Raw genomic sequence first — 21781 nt, forward strand, 5'->3', positions numbered from 1 at the left:
CACTCATGCTATGTGGCAGGATTGTTCTGATGGAGCAAGCTGCAGTAGGGCCAGTGGGAGGCTTTTCTGCAAGAGACCTCAGGGCTTTTTCCCAAAGCTGGACATCAAGCTCCAAGCCAGGCCCAGGGCAATGAACTCTGCTCTCTCTGTGCACAGATTGCCACATACTGCACAAGTCCTGTTATCAGTGGAGTCACTCTGCAAGAGTAGTTTGGTTCTTCCTGATAGGATAGCACAAATATGTTTTTAATTGGATGAGGAAGTTTTCAGAATTCCAACCAGAGGACTATCCAATGTCCCAGTCTTGCTACTCATGTACCTGCTCTATTTCAGTCACCCAAAGTTGGAATCTGTAAAGACAAGTAAAATCACAGGTCAACCAAAATGACCACAGGAAATGTGAAACAAGGACATCAATAATGGGAGAAGTCTTTCTGAAAACATGTTTCTCTTATTGGCTAATGTATAAAGCACTGTTGGCAAATAGAATGGCAAGATAGGTATAATTGGAATAATTAAGAAGTTCATCAGTTTGGGCAAAGACATTTTCTTAATAAATAAGTCTCTCCATACATAGTCCCTGGAGAAGGGGAAAAGGACAAGTTCTCCTGAGAAAACTGAGAGCAGAGGGGAGAGGGAAGAGGGAGTCAAGAGAAAGAAAAGGGGAAAAAAAGGAGGGGAGAAGAGGACAGGAGGGAGCAAGAACACTGAGGCAGATGAAGAATAGAGGAGAGCAAGAAAAGAGATACCATAATAGAGGGAGACATTATAGGTTTAAAGAGAAATCTGGCACTAGGTAAACATCCAGAGAGCTACAAAAATGACACTAACAATCTAAGCAATAGTGGACAAGCTAACCTTAAATGGCTTTCTCTGATAATGAGATTGATGACCCTTTACATACCATCCTAGAGAGCCTTCATCCAGTAGCTAATGGAAGCAGAAGCAGATAACCACAGGTAAACACTGAGTTGAACTCCTGGAATCCAGTTGCAGCGAGGGAGGAGTCATGAGCAAATGGATAAAGAGCAGCTGACCTAAATAAGGGAGAGCTCATGGACCCCAGACTGATAGCTGGAAAACCAGCATAGGACTAATTCAGACCCCCTGAACATGGGTAGGAGGCCTGGACAATATATGGGACTTCTGGCAGTGGATGAGTATTTATCCCTAGTATACAAATGGACTTTGGGTTCCCATTTCACACAGAGGGATTCTCTCTCAGACTAGACACATGGGAGAGGGCATAGGCCATGCTCCAAATGATATGATAGACTCTGAAGATTCCCCCATGGAAGACCTTACCCTCCCTGGGGAGTTGAAAGGGGACCAGATAGGGAGATTGGTGTGGGACAAGGGAGGGATGAAAAATAATTAATAAATAAATAGGTCTCTCTTACACCTAACTTCTCCATGGAAACTCTTAAGGCCAGAAGGTCCTAGATATATGTTCTACAAGTACTAAGAGTCCACGAATGCCAGCCCAGGCTACTATGCCCAGCAAATCTCTCAATCACTATAGATGGAGAAAACATTTAATAACAAATCCAGATTTTCACAATACATATCTACAAATCCAGTCTTACAGAAAGTGCTAGAAGGAAATCTCCAACCCAAGGAAGTTAACTATGCTCACTAAGACAAAGGCAATAGATAATCCTACTTCACCATAACCCAAAGCAAAAAACAAGGCAAATATATTCAAAATACCACCGCTAACAAATCTAAACCAAACAAGAATTTAAAACCAATGGTCCTTACTTTCCCTCAACATTAATGGTCTTAACACACATACAAATAGACACAGGCTAACATAATGGATACGAAGAGAGAATCCATTCTTCTGCTACATACAAGAAACACATCTAAGCTTCAAAGACAGACATTACCACAGGATAAGGGGGTTGGAAAAAAATCTTCCAATTAAATGGACCCAAGTAGCAAGCAGGTGTAGCTATCCTAATATCAAACAAGTTAAAACTTCAAACTCAAATTAATCATAAGAGATGAAGAAGTTCATTTCGTAGTCATCACAGGAGAAATACTTCAACACAAAGTCTCAATTCTGAACATCTATGTCCCAAATACAAAGGCAACCACATTCATAAAAGAAATGCTACTAAAATTCAAACCTCACATAAATCCTCACACACTCTAGGGGGAGACATCAATTACCTCACTCTCACCACAAGACAGGACCACAAGACAGAAACTTAAAAAAGAAACAAAACAACAAACAGAAGCTATATAACAATTGGGTTAAACAGACATCTATAGAACAATTCATAAACACAAAAGAACATACCTTCTTCTCAGCTCCACATGGAACTCACCTTAAAACTGACCACATACTAGGCAATATAACAAACCTCAACAGATACAAAAAACATTGGAATATTCCCCTGTATTTTATCATACAACCATATTTTAAAATTGGAATTCAACAGCAACACAAACCGCAGAAACCCTAAAAAGTCATGGAAACTGAACAATGCAAAGTTGGATGACACTTGGGTCAAAGAAGAAATAAAGAAAGAAATTAAAGACTTCCTACAATTCACAAGAATGAGGACACAACATACCAGAACCCATGGGACACCTTGAAAACAGTGCTAAGAGGAAAGTTCATTACACTAAATGCCCATATAAAGAAAACAGAGAATAGTCACACAGGAGAATTAACAGCACAACTGAAAGCATGTGGGACTAGGAATTAAGTCAGGGGAGGCATAGATGAGAGAAAAAAAGTAGAGAACATTAGTATAAAACAGGGAGCCATTATAGGTTTGAAGAGAAAACTGACTCTAGAGAATTGTCCAGAGACCTTCAGGATTAACCTCAACTAACAATTTGAGCAACAGTGGAAAGGCTACCATAAAGGAGATTCATGACTAACTTATCCACCATCATAGAACTCTCATCTAGTAGTTCATGGAAACAGAAATATTCACCCAAAGCTAAATACTGAGCTGAAATGGAATCCAGATGCAGAGAGGGATGGAAAGACCAGGCTACAGAAACACACAGAGAGAGCCCACCTGAACAACGAGGAGCCAATGGGCCTCCAGACTGATATCTGGGAAACCAGCTTTGGACCAACTCAGTTCTCCTCAATGTGGGTTTCAGTTAGATAGCCTGGGCTGTATAAGAGACCTCTGACAGTGGAACCAGGATATATCCCTGGTGCACAAAATAACTTTGGGAGAATATTCTCCATGGTGGGATACCTCCGTAAACTAGAGGTAGGAGGGAGGGCTTAGTCTTTACTCAGAATGAGTTGATGGATTTTCTTGACCCCTCCTGGAAGGCACCACTCTCCCTGTTTAGTGGGTGAGGGGAGGCAATGGGAGGGTGGTGGGGGCATGGGAGGGAGGAAGAGGACAGACGGAGCAAAGGAGAGGGAGAGGGAACTGATATCAATATGCAAAATAATAAAAAATAAATAAATTAAAAAGAAAATAGAAACTAGGCAACAGAGAAGACATAAAAATATATACTAATATTACCATATGTAGTGGATATACAATATAACTTTCTATATTTCTGCTTCATTGATTTAACTATGTAAATGAAATATGTTGTTCAATACACAATGACCCTAGGTTAGTTATCATTTCTATTTCCTTGGACTGTTAAAATATTTTTAGTTAGTAGAGATTACTAGAACCTGGGCAGGATGAAACAGAGGAGAAAATATTGAGGTGGGATCTCAGATATCAAAACATATGGGGAGAAGGGATGAGCACTGCTGCACAGCAGGAGTGTAGCTCAATTGATACACTTTGTATTCTACTGACTACTGGGTGAGAGATTCATGACCTCTCTAAATAGGAAGCATAGATTAGAACATGGAACTGTTCATTCTTATTTCACGGGAACTCACCACTTACTTCTATGGAGATGTGCCACTATATATCCTAACTTTAACCTTTCACAAAATTCTCCAAATCTAAAACTATATTTTTGTTACATGTTAATTATTTCAAATTATGCACAATATTTTTTTTAGCAAAAACATGATGGTAACAAATATCAAAATTATTTAGTTATTGTTTACATCTGTGTTTATGTATTCACATGTGCCATAGACATGTTTAGAATTGAAAAGGCAACTTGATTTCTTTCTATCCATATATCCACATGTGTCCTTGGGAACAAACCCAGGTTGCCAAGCTTGATGTCAAGCATCATTAGCTACCAAACCATCTCACCATTTTTTGTAAACTAAATTTATTACATGAGAATATGATCTCTCAACCAAAAAACAAAACAAAACAAAACAAAATAAAACCTTCAAGTCAGCATGTACAGAAATTACTAAATATTAGAATTCTTGAATTCTTGATTTGGTTGCCCATTGGCTATTTTCTTAAAGAGAATAAATACATGTGTAATTGGAGTCCTCTGAATACGAAACTCCCACAGAAGTTGAATGCAAAGCATTTTTTTCCTCACTGTCATGAGCTCCTTATAGTTAATTTTAGTTCCTTGAATATACTGTAGTATGTTAATAATCACTTTCCTAACTTCCTGTTTTAATTCAATGTTTTGACTTCTATGATCACTTTGTTTCTACACTTAACAAATGTCTACACTGCTATAGCTGTAGAATTAGCAACAACATTCAATTAGCACTCATACTGTGAGCTACAATTATAGCTTACTAACACCTCCCGTCTCACTTCTACTCTCTTGTTAAATGGCAGATAATGTAGCAGCTCACCTCTTCTTAACACTTAGAAATACTGGAAGAAAATTTCTCATTAAAAAGAAATATTGGGAAAATAATCATATCCTAGATTTGTATAATATTTTGGAAAGTTATACTAAATTGAGGGCACATCTACCTACCAATAAGTAATATTTACTGATCATCAATACTAGCATTAAGGTATATAAAATAGGGCACAGTAAATGAGGAACACAAACAGTGAGCTTTTCTGTCCCTGGGAAATTCAGAACATAACATCATAGAACAAATACATTCAAAAAAATCAAGGGAATCAGTTGTAGACAGAATACTTGGGAAATTTGTATGCAATAAATATACTAATACATCTGAACTTTAGGCTAAAGACCTATTTCAAGTTAGGCTTGCTATAAGATGCATATATGGAGTTTGTGTGGTTCATCATGTAACCCCCATTCATACCTTTATTGGTATTATAAATTTTTCACAATTATTTGGTTTTTTCATACCTCTGAAAGTATGACTTCATTTTTTAAACCTATCATTAATATTACATGACAGAACATGCATAATTTTTGACACTTTGTCTCATAAATGTGTCAAATTAATATTAGAAGGCTTATAATGCATTTGAATTGTCTGTATACTTCCTTTAAGAATAGGTTTTCTCCTTCCTTTTCGAAACCAGGTTTTCTTTTCTGCTTGATGTTTTTACTTGTCAAAATTTAAATATGAGTTTGAAAGAGACTGTTGAAAGGAAATCTTTATCTAATACTGGGCTATAAAGCAATCATTTCCCAACCCATAAATATTTTACTAGTTGTAGAATTTGTGTTTATTAAAATTTCCAGTTTAGATAATTTATTTTGTATGCATAGTGTTTTTATTTGTTTGTTTGTTTTGTTGTTGTTTTCTCAGTTATTGTACTGAAGCTCAGTGATAGTTTTTTTGGAAATTTACCTAACATTGCCATCTTGGTAAAAACTGTTCATGATGGTAATATCATTTGTTTTCTAATGCTTGGTTATGGATTGTGTTGTTCTGTTTATTAGGAATTGTTATTTTTTTTATTTTTTCACATAATATCTTTGTTTGAGTTTTTTTGTTAAGTAATATTTCCTTCATGTAAATATTAAGAATATATGTTCCTCATTTTCTACGATGTTTTTATAGAAATGCCCCCTTTTTTTCCTCTGGAAATTTTGGCAGAAATAATAGAAATAAAGAGGATATGGAAGTCTTATTGGAGAAAAAGTTCTTGTTTTGAACTAGAGTTCTTAAATAAATATCACTTTCTGAGCTATATTATCAATCAATATTTCTTAGTTACTCCCTATATATCACAGAATTATTTTCTTTGTGGGATTGGCACATAACAGTTTTCATATCTTTGTTTCATTCTTTTTAATATCCATAGAAATTTGAATACTTGTTTTCATATTAATGAGGTTAATGTTGTCTCTTCTTGTTCAGTGCAGTGAATGGTTTTCTCTTTTTTATTTCTCCATCTGAAAACTAAGCTTTGATCTTATTTTTATAGCACTTTGTTGTTCACATTTTATACAACTTTTCCTTGTTTATTGTACTTATATTTAGTTTCTGCTTGTTACTTGATATGCACTTTAAATTTAATTTAATTTCCTTTCTAATTTCTAATATGGGATTTCTAACAGCTTACAATTGACTCAGTAATCTTATGCATCTTTAATTTCAATAGTTGTCAGCTACCATTAAAATTATAATTGTCCTTGTAGTTTCCTCTTAGATCAATCATTCATTTCAAGATTGTTGTGTGGTAGTTCATGAGTACCATTCTATTAAGAGAAGTCTTTTGTTATGATTTGGTCTTTATGCCTCTATTCATTTTTCTTTTACATAGTCTTTTTGAAGCTCTTTTAACATTGCAATGCCAACATATTCATACTCAAATAATTGGTGTCTATATCATGACTTGGCCCTCTTTCCCTGAGTTTTACTGTGAAGTCTTTCTTCTTTGACTGATTAACACAGATTACCCAGCTTCTTCTTGACTGATTTTGGTACAGTTTATTTGTTTTTCCAGAACATTGGTAATCATCTTTAGTTATCACTTTTGATATTACCTTTATTTGGTTATTTTAAAACTTTTCTAAGAACCCAAATAAGTGTGTGTTGGATTCTTTTCTATATTGTTTATCATGTTTACTTGAATTCATTTTCATCTATTTCCCTATGGATTGTTTTCAAATATATAACTTCTCACTGTTGTTTTACAAGTAACATTATTTAAGTATAATTTATATAAAAATAACTGCACTTATTTGAATATTAAAGTATTATAAATTTGTTTCCAATCACCATTCCATTATGTAATTATTCTCAGCAGGTGCTAGCCACAAACCAACCTAAGCACATATTGCAGCCACAGGCCATTTCTAGGTCTGCCCTTGAGATCTGTGTTGATGTCTATGGAATCTGTAACTTCAGGAAGCCATAGGGGCCATGCATGTTGAAGTGAGAGGGCCATGGTGCACCTTACTTTTGCTGGACACTGCAGACAGTGAGTTAGACCTGAGACTTATGGGATATTTGGCCATTGAACGCAGGAGAGATAGAGACACTCCTTACCACAGATGAGGGAGAATTGATCCTTATGCTAAGCATGGGAATACATGCTCCATCCCCTTAGCAGTGGTGGGTCGCCCCAGTGGCCTTGATTGACCAACTCCGTTTCTACACAAGCCGACAACCAGGCATGGGCTTTGACCCCCTGTAATATCTACCCCATGTAGGACCTGCTGGATCTTGTAAATGGACTGGTGTTGTGGAACAATAACCACAAGATCTCCAGGATTTGGGGGCAGCTTCAGGATAACCCAGAGGACTTTTGGTATGGAATCAGTGATTATGGTGTATCACAAACTAGAGGCCTTGAAACAGAACAGTGACTCATTGAAATGAACATTTTCAAGTAAAACTGATGGGACAAAAGGGTGTAATATGAGACACCCTTCACAATGCCACCAGAAGAAATGAAAAGATATTAGGAAGATGGAGAAAATAAGAGGATTTTGTTTTGTTTTTCATTCTTGTTTTTTTTGGCTTGCTTTGTATGGTTTGCTCTGATTTTTTTAGTTTTATTTTCTTTTGGGGGTACTGCAGGGATGAGGAGAGGATATGGAGAATGTGGAGCTGAGCAGAATAAGGAACGTGATATGAAATTCCCAAAGAAGAAGTTAAAAATGCTAAATAGACAAATACATTTGTTTCTAGCTAATCACATGTATAGATAAGAAATATATATTTTTCTCACTTCAAAATAATAAATATTGTTATCAATTTATATCTAAAACTTCCCCTGCATTCCTGACCCAAAGTGACACTGGCCTGCTCTCTGTCACTGTCTAGTCATCTGTTTTGATATATTTGTATGAGTAAATCTTCTTCCTCCTGTCACGGCTGGACATTTAAATGGAATGTAAGATATCATGTATTTGTAGTCACTACATTCCTGGAACTAACAATATCTAGTTTTTATTTTTATTCTGGGTGGTATTTAATTACAACATTATGCTATTATCTCATCATGTATCAAATTTTTGTTAAATTATTTAAATTGTTCTTGTGACTTGAAAATGTGGCTGTTATAACTTTCATTCACAGGCATTTATATGATATGTTAATTAGAGTATCAAAAACTGCCAAGATGTAGTTTGAGCACCAAAATGGGCAGAAGCAGTTTGATCTATGTGAGTGTGAGGCCAGCTAGACATACATAGCAAGTTCTAGGACAGCTGGGGCTATATAGAGACCCTGTGTGGGAAGAAGATGGAAGAGGAGGAGGAAAAAGAGGAAGAGGAGAACTCTGCTTATGTTTGAAAGCATGGTTATCAATCTGAACAATTACACCACCTTGTATATTATATGGGGACTCACATTTTCACCAGAAGTCAATGATCTCAATCACCAGATTTCAGCTCTTACTCTTCTTGTGCTTGTTCATTTTAATATTAAATTGTCTCAGTTGGCCTATTTTGTCAAAGAAAAAGAAATGACAATAATGGTTTATATGGATATTGGACATTATATATCATCTTTTTTTTATTTGCATATCTATGTATAATTATTTTCTAAAATTATGTGTGTATATCTGTGTGTGGATGTGTGGATATGTGTGCAGTTACCCTCAGAGGTCCAAGGTGCAAGATCCAATGGAGCTAGATTTATATACAATTGGGAGAAACCTAGTATGGGTGCTGGAACTGAACTCAAGTTCCCTGCAAGAGATATACATGCTTTTTCAAACCTCTAATCCACCTTTCCTCCCCTTCTCTCTTTTATTGTCTTGCTACTTGTATAAAAGCCTGTTGCTGTTCTTCGTTGCCTACAGCTTGCCCTTATCTAAGTGAAACACATTTTAAAGAGCAGAACTTTAAATTTTCACAATATTAAATTTTTATATTTTATATGAAAAACTATGAAATTAAGTAAAAGCAATAATGTATAACTTCTCAGTAAATTTTACAGTTTGTGTTCTCATGTATCAAATTGATTTTTGAAGACATGGTGAGACTTTTAAAACTAGGTATTATTCCAAATGTAAAAAAATAAATACAAATGTATTACAATGTCAAACATAAATTATCCTACTTTAGTCCACTTCTTGTGAACCAACTAATCTGTGAATTCCTTCTGAATCAGGTAAGAAGAAATTCTTTCTGGGGCCATAAAAATTAACTTAAACACACAAAGGAATAGGAGGTAGTGATGTAAGCTTTGGAATACACAAAAGCAAGAAAATGTGTGATTTCATATGTTACTCATTTCAGTGTAGATAGGTCATAACCTATTTGGTAAGAGAGGAAATTTGATTGGAAGATGACTTCATGTTTTATGTTTGTATTCTTTACTTTCTTGGGGTCTAACTATACCAGGACCTGTTTACAGTGGCGTATATGTTGCTACTGCATTTGATACAACTCTGGCCAAATTTGACATAACTTTTGTGATTTGATTCCAAAAGAATCCCTAAACTGATATGACAGAGGAAATTGGTCCCCAACCTCACTAGAAGGCACTAGACCAATGCTTCTCATCTTGTGAGTCAAGACTCCCTTTGAGGCAGGCAGGGATCCCATATTATATGTTTACACAATGATTCATAGCACTAGCAAAGTTACAGTTATGAAGTAGTAACTGAAAATTTTATAGTTGGTTTGCAGCATTAGGAAGGTTGAGAACTCCTGCAACTGCCCATGTTTTGGAGTGTGATTCTTAGGATAAAAGAAAGGGGTCTGCTTTTTGCATGAAGTGCACAGAGGTCTAAACCATTCCTAAACATCCAACAATGAAACAAAGGACAACCAATCCCAACCCTGGTACCATTGAAATACCAATGGTACCCAGGTTGAAAAATATTTTACTCACCAACAGCATAAGACATCAGTCATTTATGCCACATGAAATCGCTTTTCCTTCATTCTGGAGAAGATGCATAATCATTTCTTTTCTTAATTCAATTTATCCTTGGATAGCCTTCATATCAGCTATCAGCAGATCAGAACAGGATTCTCATCCTGTCTTCTGTAGAGCCCATCATTGGCCTTGTATATGTCTTCCTCCCACATCAGTGTTTGGAAGTGAAAGTTCAATCATTTGTCCTTTATTTTGGAGATTGATTTCTAGTTTATCCTAGACCATTATATCCTTGAAATCTTTTTATCCTCTGGAACTTTACAGGTATTCATCTTTATTTGGAGCTATATGTATATTACAGAGGTCCCCAGTATAATTTCAAAGTAGTGATCACACAGTTTAATTAAGTTATTGTCATCAAAATAGTGAACTTGTTTCATTCCCTGAAAAAATGTCCATATGGCCCAGACCCCTTCAGAGTTCACTAAAGCAGAAAGAATGTAGAATTAACATTCCTAATGATGTGTGTTTATTTGTAATTATTTGGATCTTAGGCAAATATGAAGCGAACTTTAGTGATTATCTTGAAAGGGAATAAAAGCTATATTCCCAAGCTCATGGCTTTATAGCTAAAACTGAGTTCTATTCTACAGGTTAGTCATGGTATCTGCAATTTGGCATTACTTGATTATGTTTGTAATAGCTCATTTTCTTCTGTTATATCCCATCTTCCTTGTAGAATGAGATTGTAGTTTAAATGGAAATATGGTAAGAACACACTCCTTGCATCTTTAGGTAGCCCAAAGTAGTCTCATTTGTATTTTTTCTGGAATTGATATTGTTTCTGCATTATCTCAGACAGCTGAAGGATAGCTTTAGTAGTATCATCTGGTTACCATGTAGTGAAAAATTTTGTAGACTAAAAAACTACATGGGGGAGTTTAGCTGCCCATTAGCTGTATCTATCAATTTACATATATAAAATCAGAGGAATTATAGTTTCCAAACCCCAAATCTTGTAAAGAATATATTTCATTACCTCTTCCCCATTTGTGTCTCATCTTTCATATTCTAGTAAAAAGAAATTAATCAAAATCTCAACATGGATTAAGGTAAGTACTTGTTTGAGTTAAATCCTACTGCCTATGTACTTCATCATTATATGATTATGTATGTGTAAATTATATATATATATATGTACTATATATATATATAATATACATATGTAAATGTATATATGAGAAGGAAAGCCAGAGATAAAGAGAGACAGATTGGAAGAGAGAAGTCAGCAATATAAATGGTGTTAGGTGTATTTCTAGATATATTTCAGGTGATCTAATCAAATTATTATTATGATAGTAGAAGGCCATATTAGACTATTTCACCAAACTTTTAATATCAAGAAAGAGGAACAGATGATTTGGATTAAGGAGAGTCTACCTTCAAAATTATGATCGGTCCATTGTCTTCCTGGCAGTCTGTTTGTCTTCAAGGATCACAGTGTTCCACTAATCATTGCCATCATTAACTGCAAGTAGACCCTCCCTAGTCACTTTCATCCACTGCAGTAATTGTTAGTGAGTTGTTTCTGTTGAGCAGTATGTCATGACATCCACATTTATATTCAGTATTACTGGAGACATCCTAGAGATTGTTTGTTACAAAAGCAAAACTACTCTAAGCTCATTTTCTCACTCTAGCTCCAAATGTAACTTCATGCATTTTTTTTTATGAATACTCGGAGGCAAAGGCTTTCAGCTTCTCAACCCCAGACTCTCTGTTCCTTTCAAATATGTCTTTCCTTGTTTTAGTTAAGACATAATACTGAGAATAAGAAGTACATATTTCAGCTTGACATGTGACTCAAATTCATTATAATTAAATATAATTAGAAATATTATTAGTCAGCTTTCAGAAAATGTAATTTCCTTCAAACGTTAGATATAATGATTACAATCTTATTATGGGATATGTGTTCAACTGATGCCTAAGCAACACTATACTGAAAGCTCTAAGAGTTTGCTAGGGATCTTGAAGCTATGGTATCATTCCAGACTATCCTATTCAGCAATGTGTGATTAAAATAATGTGAGCAAGAATTCCTTTAAAACACCACACCTGTATTTTAGCTCTGTAATTTTTAACATTGTCATTGGTAACTAGAATAGTTACATGTGATCTTGTTTAGAAATCATTTAGGAAGAAATTATTAAATACCTTCATCCCATGGTATCCTGAGAAATACCTTGGCAGAGACAGGAGAACAGAATGAAAGCACACTTCCCCAAAAGGGAAGATATACTCATATTCCAGAGACTGAACAAGGCCCATGTCTCTGATTTAGAAAGGAAAATCGACTCATCATATAAAAGGAAATAGGAGACCAAAGATAGTTTAAATCTGTGTTCTCTTGATGACAAAGACTGATGGCTGTATCTCTTAAAAGTATTCCCTTGCTATTTTTATTCCTCAGTCTTATGACTCTCTGTTTCAATCAATAGCCCACTTTTCAATTGAGTTGTATGTTTTATTGGTGCTTAGTTTTAGGGTTTAATTGCTTGATTGTTTGCTTCCTTACTTCTTTATTTTTCTGTCCTGTATATCATAGACTAGTAATAATCCTCTTTCAGTTGTAGTTTTCCCTGATATTTAACTTTCATATTAAAACAAGTGCTGTGTAGTCCGCTGAGGGTGTTGGTGTGTGGGACTTATCAGTCTTGGAATGCTCAGCAACAAATAGATTCCTATATCTGGCTTTTGTTTGTTTGATTTGCACAGTGCTGCACCTTAATCTATGTCTGTATCAATCAGAAATTGTTGCTCTATAGTAACCTTATCTATCAATGGACTGTCTGATTAGGCTGAAGCCGGGTGGAAATTCTGTTGCTATAGTCACTGTCTCTGTTACTGCCATTAAAGGTAACTTTAACTCTCTACCATCTGATTTATAAATCTCCACCATCTGATTTATAAATAGGACTTGACATTAAAAGGTTGGAGTGAAAACGTACTACATCAAAGAGCTTGGAATAGCACTCAGCTAAACTCTCCTTGCTGGCATCCCTGAAAGAGAGGTTGCTTCCACTTTGCCAAACAAAAAACAACTCAACACTCCAAATCCTTACCTGTTATTTATGGTGGTTCCAGATGCCCTCTGATGCTCTATTATTATTATTATTATTATTATTATTATTGTCAAATACTTTCTATCTCAGTCTCCTAAACCAATGTTCATTCTATATAAGTAACACAAATGCAGGGTTCACAGTATAATCAAATATCTTCATGCATTGCCCCCTTCTGTCTAAATAAATAGGAAAGGTTTTAACTGTAACACTGTAAAACTATACAAAATAACAACAAGTATCAAGTAAAGATTATATGCACAATGCACAATTTGTATTTAGCAAATTCAGAGAAACTGCACCATTAGCTATCCTGTATTAGTGAGTTCAAAGTTTGGCACTTAACTCATTTTCTATCATAACTTGTATTACTAACCCAAAATATCATTTTAACCCTCAACATTTTTGTTTGATAAATAATATAAGCTTTTATGTCTCTCAACCTTATGCACTTATGGCTCTCTTGTAAATTTCTGAATTTAATAACAAGGAAAACTGTAACTATAACTATTTCATCTTCAACTCCATCAGATACTTGATAAAAATATATTACCTGAGTAAATAGGAAGTATAGAGCAAAGAAATTCCAAAACAATAGAAATGTCAGAAGCAGCTGGTTGTCTGGAATCCACACAAGTTTCCTCTTTAATTTTGGGTCATCCATATTCAGTCTATAGGCCTGCAATATCTGATACACATTTCTGTGAAGTAGGGATTTTGAAGGATTGTCCTAACTTTTCTTAGCAAAGTTCTGCAGTCACCTTCTTTTATGTACTGTTCATCTAATTTGGACAGCACACTATTAGCAATAAAAGCAAGAACAGTTTCTTGCCCAGTGGCTAAATTTGCCACAACAAGAAAAACTCCATATGAAGGTCCTTTAAAACTCATCATCCTTTTGTGAGGTAAACTAGTGCTGCCAGGAGGAGATATATCTCACTCAAAGTCATGACAAGCTTTATGTTATTAAAAAGTTTTAAATGCCACATTCTGTAGTTTCCTAAACTGTTTGAAGGTTATCATCTATTTATTTCAAAAAATATTTGTTCAAACTTTTAAAAATACTTAACATGGCTACAAGTTTTCTTATTATAGCGACTAACTGCTAGCCTGCATTTCTTTATTATGCATTACATTTTAAAATGAGCTGCATAGGTAAAATATGTAAAACAAAAATAGAAACATATATGCAGAATAACAAAAACAATCTTAAACTTGTACCAGTATACAAAATCCACAGCAATGTAAAATATTACAGTTTAATAGTTACTTTTTATTTTAATTAGATTGAAAAGTCTTTTTCATATCACCCCCCTTTTTTCAGAAGAGGTCATTGAATTCTACCTCCCTTTCTTTATTTCTTCCCTTACCATGAAAAGTAAGAATTTGTAACCAACCCCACTAAACAATTATAAGTCAATGAATGACCAGAAACCACTATTCCTACCCCTTGGGAAGGTGGATGTTATATTCTTAAAATTACCTCTCATTGTGAAGAGGAAATGGCATCTTCAGGGGACCTTGAGAAAATTGAGTTAATAGTCAATTCCTGAAAAAAATACATGTAACATTGGATTTACATTCTGTATGTAATGTGAACTTTCAGGGCTTATCTGATAGTGTTTGTCAGTTTAACGGTATTTCCACAGTCCTGGTGGAATCTTCATTTTGGGGCCCCATCATCCTTTGGGAGATTTTAAAGGTCTCTGTTAAGAGTGGCATGGTTCACTTCTGAAAAGTTAAACATTTAAAATGTCATATGCAGCAGATTTCAGAGAGGCTAAAGGATCACAATCTATTAAGTATATCTAGATTACAAAATCCAGATCCTACTTATCTGCCTCAGACACAAGGCCAAAATCATACACAGAAGGCTAGATGAAGTCTATTTCTAGCATTAGTTAGTTGTCTATATGGCCATTAATATTATGGCAGAAAAAATATATATCTTTTTTTAAAATGGGTAAAATCATAGAGTGTCTTTTTTTATTTTTTGATATCTTTTGTATTTACATTTGAAACAAGCTTGTTTTTTTTACATGTCAATCCCAGTTTTGGCATACTACCTTTCTCCCCAGTCCAGAATACTCCACACTAACCCCCATCCCATCTCCTTTCTGCTCCCCATGGAGGGTGAGGCCTTCCATGCAGATCCTTCAAAGTCTGTCATATCACTTGGAGCAGGGCCTAGGCTCTCACCCATGTGTCTACACTGAGTTCCCAAAGACCACTCGTATACTAGGGATAAATTTGTTAGTACCCAAACCTTTTCTCCTATGGAAACAAAAAGCAAAACTTCTTCTCCACCATTAAAAAAAAAAATGATTTCAATTCTGAGGTCAACATATCTAAAATATTTAGAATGATTTATTCTTCTTTTTGTTTTATCCAATGTCTCTCTGCAACCTTTGTTCCTTTTTCAATAACATTTACAAAAATGTTTAATAAAAAAGTACTATGTAATCTATCTCTAGGGGTCTTTATTATCCCTTTCAGTTTATTAAGCAATTTTTAAAAGTACAATTAGATCTTCCTATAACTGCTTGTCCTATCAGCCTTTGAAGTATGTCTATATTACATTTTTATTATAATATGAAAGAAACTGTTTCATTTTACTGGAGACATATGCTGGAACATTGTCAGTCTTAATTTTACAAGTGTCCCAATAATAGCCATGACTACAAATAAATGCATAATAAAAGTGTCAGCTTTTGCAGAACTTAAAGCAGTTGCTCATTGAAATCCTGAATAGGTATCTAAGGTAGGATGCACATACTTTAATTTTTCAAATTGCAAAATGAAACACATCCATTCATTTCTTTGAATGCCTTTTGGGGTATTTCCCTCCAGGTAATAGAGTTTGATTATACAAAGAACACGTAGGACATTTTCTTTCAATTTTTTTTTTTTTTGGCTTCTTGCCAAGTGATAGAAAATCATTATTCAAACCTTTGCTGTTAACATGGTGTTTCTTATGAAATTCTGAGACCTCTTGCACATTTTCTCCTAATAACTGAACAATCATTACCTTGTGCTAGAGGGCTTAGTAGATATGTATGGGATCTTACATGTGTGAAAAACAAAGGATGATTCCTATTTCTGTTTACCAGTTGTTGTTGAATAAGTAACAATGTTAATTCTGAATCATCTGGAATAAGTTCAGCAGTTTCAATATGTAAAACAACACTTTCTGCTTATTTATAGTTGATACTTATATTAAGAGGTTCTGGAAAATCTAATAGTACCATGAGAATAGCAAATAATTCTGAATTCTGAACTAAGTCATTAGAGGTTTAAGCCATTTTAATTAATTGTCACGACTTATAACCTTCTTTTCCTGACTTATTTCCATCAGTGTAAAATGTCTGGGCTGTAGAAATGGATGCTCCCTTTATCACATGAGGAAAAATACAATTTGTTCTTTTTGAAAACTTATGTCTCTTGCTCTTGGGATATTTGTTGCTAATATCTCCCAAGAAACTAATACAAACTCTTTGTCAATATTCATGTTCTGCTTATAATGAGGCAAATTTACCTTTAGTAAAAAGTATCACAATTTCTGTTGAGTCTATTGCTGCTAATTGGAAAAGTCTCAATTTCCTTTCAGAATCAACTCAGACAACCTTTCTACATAGATCTTTAATTTTTCATTCTGTTTATGGGGTGAAATGTCCATTCTATGATATTATCTCCTCTCTGAATAAGAATTCCTAGAAGGAAATAAATAGGAGGTGATATGTACAGAATGCAATCAAATTCTGAATCTAAGTGATCTTCATGTGCATCCCATAATTTCTCTTAGCTCTGCTGAGTTTTCTTTGACTATTTAAGTCCTTATCACCCTTATCACCTTTATCACCTCATAAGATTTTATATAAATTACTTAGCCATTGAGTGGTTAATTCATTTGTGGGCCATTGCCAGTTAATATCTCCCAGCAATCTTTCAAAATCACTTAGAATTGTTAAGTGATCTCTCCTGTCTTTCACTTTTTGTGGTTTAAATTTCTGTAAACTTATATGTTGAGACAGGGTTTTTTTTTGTAGTTTTGGAGGCTACCCTGGAACTAGCTCTTGAAGACCAGGCTGGTATCAAACTCACAAAGGTCTGCCAGCTTCTGCCTCCCAAGTGCTGGGATTAAAGACATGTGCCACCACCACTAGGCTCCTATATTGTATCTTAAAGAAGTAATAGAATACCTACTTTGTGTTTTGTTGTTTTGTTTGTGTGGGGGGGTTTGTTTGTTTGGTTGGTTGTTTTTTTTTGTTTTATTTATTTATTTTTTTTTTGGTCAGGAGCCAGGAGCAATTTGTAATCTCTAACAAGGCAAAATTCCCTACTTCCTCATATTTTTTCTATAATATATATGCCTGAATTAGTCAATAAAATATCATACATTTAATGGTAAATTATAGATTAAGGAAACTCTTCATGAATTAGTTCTAATATCTATTGTACTAAATATTGACATAAGGGAGGGCTGTTTAACTTTTCTTGTGAGAAACATTTCCAATGATATCTTTTAATGGGCTAGGAATTAATGGGCACTGTGAAGGCAAATTGTTTTTTAATACTCTCCTTGTAAGTGCACAGTAAAAAAAGCAGTCATTAAATCAATTACTATATTAGACCATCTCTTAGGTAACAAAGAAGGCAATGGAATTCCAGGCTGTAAAGAGCCCATTAGATGAATCACCTTATTTATGCCTAAAATCTGTAAATATCCTCTATTTTCCAGAATTCTATTTTTAATAACAAATATAGGAAAATTCCAAAGACTTGTTGAATTTTCAATATTTTGAGCACTTAACTGCTTCCTATACCAGAAGTTATTCCAGTGCCTATGGTTTTTCTGGTGTCATAGGCCACTGTTCTATCCACACAGGTTTGTCAGCTATCCATTTTAAAGATAGTGGTATGGTACCTTTTAAAGATCAGCAGCTATTACGTCCTGCTTATGTACAATCTGAACAATTGGTTAATCTAGTTAATATATTTTAATATTTTTCAGATGCATGCATTGGTTTTCAGTTTACTTCTGAATTTAGAGGAATGTTAATCTGTGTTTTCCATTGCTGTAACAAATCACATCCCATAAATTTATTGTAATATTAGCCACAAATAATTTTAAATTTCCTGTATATTTGAACAATCCAATCTTACACATTTTAATATCTGAGAAAAAGTTTCAATGCCTAGGAGCTGAACATGTACCTCCTGTAGAGACAAATCTGGATGTCTAGATTTTGGTGAAATGATTACTACGTAGGTAACTATGTCTTCCAAACCCTTAATTTCAATACCATTTAGCTTTGGTTTTTGATCATTTATAGAAGTTAGCCAATATTATTATTTTTTATCTCTTCTTAAAATTTTGTGTTATCTACTGAAGCTGTTCTCACATCAAGAGCAGTATGATTTTTAACAACAGTTATTGAATCTTTTACTTGCTACATGGAGATGTTTCCCCAATGCTGACACAGTTAAACCAAATTTGATACTGGAGCTTGAAAGAGCTCCCTCAATGTATATCCCATTGGTACAGGACTACTTTGCCTGCCCCATGTTGATCTGCATTCATTAGTCCCATTCTGGTCTTTGCCACACCTGTACTTTCCAGAAGGCTGATACATTCTGTTTGGATTATCTCTATAATTATATATATATATATATATATATATATATATATATATAAATATATATATATATATATATATATATATATATATTCTAGGAACACTGCCTACAATCTTTTTTTCAGATAACTTTGTTTACCACAATTTAAACATCTTACATTTTAACTTTTCTTGGTATTTTTGAAAATCATTTCTCCTACCTAAGTATCACATTAATCCAATACCAGTTATATTTCTTACCTATTCAACTATTAGTGCTGACCTTGCCTTTAAAGGCTTAAACATCCTTTTACATTCTGAATTAGTGTTTTCAAAAGCCAAAGATTCAAGTAATATTTATCTATCTTCTATATCTGATTCTATTATATTCACAGTTGAATCAATCTTTAAGAAAAGGGAAAGTCTTCTATTGGGCTTTGTATAATTTTAGAAAAAAATGGCTAAGTCATCTTTTCTGATTCTTCAACCCTATCCCAAACATTCAAAACTGATATATGGAAAAGAATCAAGATGTTATCCTCTAATATAGACTTTCTTTTAAGTCAGCATACTGGCCCTCACTGAGAAGTTGCTTTTGGTAAATTTTAGTAACTATAGCTCTATTTTGTTGTTCCATGGCCCTGGCTTTCTCTTTACCACTTTTTCCATTGTAACTGAGGATCACATTCCAATATTGTTGTAACTAAATCTTTCCTGTCTTGTGGAATAATTCTGTTCCTAATTGCACATGTTTTAGGATCTGTTCCACAAATGGGGTATATATACACTATGAAATGATTGTTTCTTTAAACCTTTTCAAATCTTATATTTCTACAGTTTCAATTGACTTCTGAATAGTCTTGGAGGTTCCTATTATCTGCTGGTTGTTCTTATATAGTAACTGGATAAATTAAGTTTTGTGTTCTAATAATCTTTGGGAACTCTTCTTCAGTTTAATATTACAATAGCACAGTCAGCTCTTCTGCAAAGTCTTCTGTCTGTGTCTGCATACTTTTCTATTTTCTTTAGTACTTATTTCCAATACTTGTATCTTGCAAAAGGAAGTTATTCTAAGACTTGTACCTCATCAGTCAAAAGTTTCTTATTTTCATAATAAGTCTTTCTAAGGCTTGTATCTTTTTTTTAAGGCTTGTATCTTATCAGTCAAAATTTCCTTATTTTCATTGATGAGTCTTCCCAAAGCTTGCATCTTACCAAAAGTAAGCCTTTCTAAGATTTGTATATTTTCAATCAAATTATCAAATTGACAGTAATCAAACCACTTTTAAAGGATAAAATAATAATTACCAACCTGGTATTAATTGCAATCAACATTATATCAATTGCAGCTGAGTTATTTATTGCCTTGTGTAAAATTTCCATTTTCAAACCACCCATAGTAGCACTATACATGGTCCTACAGCCCTGAATTGTGATATTCCCTCTGTTAAAGGACTTCCTAGGTACCTCACCAAATTTGATGACTTCTTAGTTTGCCTGAAATAACAAACTCAAGACTCTCCTGCAATTTCCAACAATAAACCTGCTGTTAAAAGACCTAAAAAGTGGCTGCTCACTGCTTTTGAGTATCTGTGCAGAGAGTCCCATGGAGCAACTATGGAAGAGCTGACCGATATAACTTTTCTGTTCATATGGTAATGCCGTGTGTTGGAACACCATATAACATCCTCTATCCCAAAAGCTCAAAGATAATGAAAAGAAAAGTGTTCAGGAATTTGAGAGGAGCTAGAATGAAGTGAAATGAATCTGAGAGGAGCTGAGAAGTAGAGCTCGGGTGAACACAATCAAAATATATTGTATATATGTATGAAATACTGAGAATTAAAAAATATTAAAAATAAAATAAAGTGAAAGTTAACTGTTCTGAATTAAATGATATTCCCTGGATCTCAGGCACTGGCATTTGATACATCACCATATATTTGGCATGTAGTTTAAATTGAGAATCTCTTCTAGCATATTTGAAGAATTTTTCATCATAATACCTTTTGGATAACTTTCAAAGACTCCCACGTGAACAACCTCCTGTGTAGTGAGATAGTTCTGTGGCACTGACCATGCCCATTGGGGGTGGAGCCATGGGCCCAGTGACCTGTGGAAGGAGGTCAGAGGGGGCCAGGAAAGGAGCTCTCTTTCTGGCATGACTTGGACAGGAGAGGATCGGGTTGAATTTCCTGGTGTTCATCTGTCTAGGTTGTAAGTTATTTCTCCCTGAATAAACATCTATTCAGCCTATTTGTTTATCCTGATCCTTATTAACCGTGATATCTGGTGTCAGAAGCAGATTTACCTGGGTTTCACCCAGGCAGCAGAAGCTGCCCACACTCGCCCACCCTCCCCCACCTTCCCTAACGGGAAGGATTTAACCAGGTGGACTCACCACAACTTTGGGACATTTGCCTCTCCCTTACCACAAAGGAGATCTTTGCCCCTAAAGCAAACCTGAAGGCACTCACCGCTTAACATTTTTTGCCCATTGCAGCACGGTACTTTGCATTTGCGCAGAGCTGCTCGGTGGCACCTGCCCTTGGGTACTCGGCTTGCACGCATTTCGTCTTGTGTTCCAAGTAACTCCAAAAGTCCCCTTTTAACAAAATTCTGCTTGTCATAGTTTGTTAATAGCTATTTTACAGGGACCGGAATCCGAAGGATAGTCTGCTGCAGGACAATATTTGGTGGCACACTTCTAGGCAGAACCCGGATCAGACAAGCCTCGGAGGCTAGGTGCTATTTGGTGACACACCTCCAGGCGTAACTACCACAAGCTGAGATATACAACTAAAAGCATCAAAGTTCCAGGACAGCAGAATTACACCTAAGGTAATTGTAACATCCTTTGCAATTTAAGCTGATATAAAATCTGAGATAAATTGTTCCATAACTATGGCAGATAATTTTACTATGCAGAAATTTAGGAATTATTTTACTTCATATGT

General features: G+C 34.8%; 1 pseudogene; it reads right to left on the bottom strand.

Annotated features, from left to right (window-relative positions):
• The window catches only part of LOC127223215 (uncharacterized), a 33994-nt pseudogene extending 12599 nt beyond the window's left edge, over nucleotides 1-21395 (bottom strand).
• Between the last annotated feature and the right edge of the window lie 386 nt (nucleotides 21396-21781).

The sequence above is a fragment of the Phodopus roborovskii genome, unplaced genomic scaffold, assembly GCF_943737965.1.
Source record: "Phodopus roborovskii unplaced genomic scaffold, PHOROB, whole genome shotgun sequence".
In the NCBI taxonomy this organism is placed as follows: Eukaryota; Metazoa; Chordata; class Mammalia; order Rodentia; family Cricetidae; genus Phodopus; species Phodopus roborovskii.